The 4484-nt window shown below is 42.4% G+C and overlaps 1 pseudogene; it reads right to left on the bottom strand.

Moving 5' to 3' along the window:
• Nucleotides 1-3727: 3727 nt before the first annotated feature.
• LOC130480533 (pterin-4-alpha-carbinolamine dehydratase-like) lies at nt 3728-4050 on the bottom strand (annotated as a pseudogene).
• Between the last annotated feature and the right edge of the window lie 434 nt (nt 4051-4484).

Below are 4484 nucleotides of genomic sequence, written 5' to 3'. Positions count from 1 at the left end.
CTCAGATGTTGCAAACTGAGGGCCATGGCTTCCTCTAGAGTCAATCCATCTCATGTTGGATCTTCCTCTTTTCCTGCTGCTTTTCAATTTTCCTAGCATTATTGTTTTTGCCAGTGACTCTTGTCTTCTTGTAATGTATGCTATAATAAATATAAATAAAGTTGAACAAAAATGTATCTCTGTCCACATCAAAACCTCTAAACGTTAGGGGAGTCTGTTTAAGCTCAGCCCTGATTCTCGGTCCCTTTCTTTCCTTATGGTCACCACCGCTGCACTGAATTTGTTAGTTTGTTTACACGTTTGTGCCCTACCTTTCCTCATGGTACAAGGTGGCTTAAAATACCCCATGAACATTCTCAAGCAAGTTACAGTGTAGCTTACCTGGATCCACCAAATATGTCATGAAGAGTACAGTAGATAGAAGGTAGAAGATCTTCATGTTAGAATGTTGATTGAGATCTTGAGGCCACTGAAAAACAAGTAGAAGTCACAATGTAAGTAAGTTACATACAAAAGAGGGTCTGGCCCTCGTAAAAATGAAATGCTTGTTTTCTTTGCATGAACAAATCTCAGATACAGAACCACTAATGGAAGCAGACAATTCAAATGAAAACTCCTTGCAGTCCTATATCTGAGTACAGGAGTCTATGGAGAGAACAGGCATTATTTCTGTGTATCCCGTAAAATGTATTATTATGAGGATTTAAAGCCCTCTCCTTCCATACCAGTTCCCCTAAGGGCAGCGAAGCTTTAGAGGGAGGGACCCAAGTTTATAGCCAAGCTCTTCTAACTGCAGCTGACCTTCCTTCATAATCAGCCTTTATAGGCAGTGCCAGAGCTCTGCCCTCCCCTCCAAGAAGGCAGGAGATGGTTCAGGTTCTAATGCATCCATCCACCTGCTGGCTCCCATGAGGGCAGGCACCAGCTCTTTGCCATATAGCCAATTACCAACTGCCCCATGTTATTCTCTTCTGACCTTTGAAATATCAGAAAAACTGAGAGATTATTGTTCATGGTTCCAGGTAGAAGCCAAATAAGTTCATGTGATGGAGGATGAGATTTGTACACTATGCACAAAGTTAAATAATGGAAAACATAAGGAAAGGCTTTTCCCTTCCAGCTGTTTTGTTAAAACTGACTTTCAGCATGCATCTCTTTTTGCCTTCAGTCTCCTACATCTTTGGACACTGAATGATACTAAGAGCAGTTTATTAAACCAGCTTGAATGGTTTCTTCAGAATAAACCCTGAAGTTACACTATCATCTACAGAAGACAATACATGCATTGAAATCAATGGGCTATAAGTGTGCTGTCCCTGTCGCTTGCCTTTGCATGATTGCCAGCTTGTGTGGTTAGGAGATGTACACATGTATACTGCGTCTTTGAGCATTTCTGCTGAAAGGAGGGAGCCTAGAAACATTTCTAGAGGGTTACTATTTTGCATGAATAATTAATCAACTGTTCTTGTAGGCTATCTGGGCTGTGTGACCGTGGTCTTGGTATTTTCTTTCCTGACGTTTTGCTAGCAGCTGTGGCAGGCATCTTCAGAGGAGTAACACTGAAGGACAGTGTCTCCTCTGAAGATGCCTGCCACAGCTGCTGTCAGCTGAGACACTGTCCTTCAATGTTACTCCTCTGAAGATGCCTGTCACAGCTGCTGGTGAAACGTCAGGAAAGAAAATACCAAGACCACGGTCACACAGCCCAGAGAGCCTACAAAAACCGATGAACACTGACCGTGAAAGCCTTCGACAATTAATCAACTAGTTCTATAAAACTGGCTGAAGGATGACATGAGAGCAAGGAAATCTAAATCTGGAATTTGGGGTCGGTGTTCTCAAAGCATTCATAAGGGTTCATATTTTCAGTTATTTATTTTATTTATTTATTCAAATTTATAACCCGCTGTCATCCCCAGTGAGCCAGGCTCAGGGTGGATAACAATGACTAAAACAGATTACAATCAGAATACATCTAAAACATCCTTAAAACCATAATAATTAAAACCATTAAATCCCTACTCAGATGGCCGTAAGTACCCTAGGTGCCACAGCGACAAATATTAGCTGATCAGCCCCCCCAGATTTCAAAAAGGAAGCGGGATGGGGAAGCCAATAAAGATGGATCTTCTTCTTGTTCTTCCGGCTGTCCTCAATTATAGGCCCAGCGGAATAGCTCCCTAAGGTCCCGCAGGGCCCTGATGTCACCAGGAAGATTATTCCACCAGGCCGGGGCCAGGGCCGAAAAAGCCCGGGCCCTTGTTGAGGACAGCCACACATTCTTCAGGCCAGGGACCACCAGAAAATTATTATTCACAGATCGTAATGCTCTCTGGGGGGCATATCAGGAGAGGCAGTCCCGCAGGTACGATGGTCCCAAACCATGTAAGGCTTTAAAGATCTGTATATGTACAGATCACCAGTGCTGGGTGATATGCATGATAATTCATGGCAAAGATTGAGAAGTTAAGGAATAACTGATGATGATGATGATGATGACGATTACGATTATGATATTATCATTTTGATGGCAATCACTTTGAAAGTTTTACAGTTAAAATACTAAATGTAAACATGAAGAAAACCTTTGCCTCTTAATTATTAGCCTGATTGATGGCATCCCTCTACCTTCATAAGTCTTTCAGCCTGTCTAAATATTAGAATTCTGCATTTCTTTTGTGATTGATTATAATAATTATGAAAATGAGTTGCTTTGCAATTATTGTCACTATTATGAGAAGGAAACTAATTTCCAATCTGATCAGCCTATAATGAAAAAACCAGTGATTTTCTTTTGTTGTTGTTTTTCTGGTTTCTTTTGTTATTGCAGTCTCTACCCTCTATTGGTTCCACTTTTACAAGGCAGACAACATACCAAAACCTTTAATGGCATAAAAAAGAGACCATAAATTATATAATAAAATATTACAAATAGCTCAAATAATGTTACAAATGTAAACAATATTCATCCCTGAGTTTTGTCGTGTTGTACTTTTATGACCCTCTGAAAGAATTTGGCCACTTTCTCAATTATGTTGGGAGAATGATTATTCAAGAGAAAAGACACCTTTACCAGATCAGACAATCCAGTCTTGTTTACCAAGATAGGTGTTAAAAGTTTGGATCGAATTTCATCATAATAAGAGCAATAGAAGAGCATATGTGAGATTGTTTCAATACAGCTCTTCCCACAAGGGTAATTCCTTGCTGAGTGGGGTAGATTTTTAAATCTGTACAAAATTGAAGATGGCATGACATTAAATCTCACAAGGGAGAAGGCTCTGCATTGCTGCAGAACTTGCAGGAGGGAGAAAACAACATTTTTCTGATAAGGGCATAGAGAGAGCACGGTGGTCCCTACTGGGAGTGGGGAGAGTGGCTCTCAGCTTTCTTTCTGTTTCCAGATACAATGTAGCTTTATTTAGGTACTTCTACAACTGTACTTCGACTGGGCTGATGCAATACTGCTTGGAGAATGACAGATTAACAACATTGCCTACAGCAACTTGACATGAGAGGTTTTCCACGGTAAAAAATAATAATAAGACTGCTCAGTATGGATTCCCTTACCAAGGCAACTATGGTGGGTTTAGTCAAGGGCGAGTTCCGTGACTGAGAAGCAGCAGCAATTCTGATACTCAGTTAAACATCTAGATCAACATCTTTGGCTCAGATAGTCTGTTTGGCCAGATGCTCCTCAGACACAAGAGGGGTGGGGGGCTCATGAGCTTGCAGTTTCAAGACAGAGAACCTGAAACTTGCTCTATATAACTGGCCAGGTTGATGTCCCGTTCAGATAAGCCTGCACACTCGTGGGTGCTTAAGGTTATATGTACCTTGTTGTAAACATTGAACTACTCAGGGTGATGGTCCAGTTTTTCTGCCTGGAGAGCTACTCTGGTCATAAATCCAAAAGCCCGATTGAAGTCCTTGAAATGGAACTCTTTGTAAATGGCATCTCGGCCTTCCACCTCATTCCATCCCACAGCTCTGAGATTTGGCAGCAGCTGTTCTCTCTTCACCGCTTAGTCTGTGAGCTTTTCCTGCCATGCCTGCAGTGAGCTGGCGACCCCCGCTCTCAGCTTTCTTGATTGCTTGCAAGCTGCATATGATTACATATAAGTGGAAGCTATTTCAGTCCTGGAGCATATGGGGTAGGACTCTGCCTTCCTCTCTCCTCTCACTGCCTGCCCTTCTCTGCCAAATCTTCCCTTGCAGTCTGCACTCCCCTGATTGCCTGCTGCTCTCCAAACTTTATCTCCCATCTAGCTTCATCACAGCACTGGTGGCCAATCTGGCACCTAGGCTTGTGAGAATGGGTGGGGACTCCAGAAGGGCCTGGAAGCCAGCGTAATTTACTCTTGACCACCCTTCCTTTGTTCATAGGGCAGCAGTGGGAACAGTTGCTCCATGCTTTCCCCACCCACCCACCCTTTGCTTAATAGTTGCAGGTGTTTGGGGTTATGTTTCATGCTTTGTTGCAG

The sequence above is a fragment of the Euleptes europaea genome, chromosome 7 (assembly GCF_029931775.1).
Source record: "Euleptes europaea isolate rEulEur1 chromosome 7, rEulEur1.hap1, whole genome shotgun sequence".
NCBI lineage: Eukaryota > Metazoa > Chordata > Lepidosauria > Squamata > Sphaerodactylidae > Euleptes > Euleptes europaea.
The sequence above is the reverse complement of the archived record's forward strand: the minus strand, read 5'-3'. Positions and strand labels throughout refer to the sequence as shown.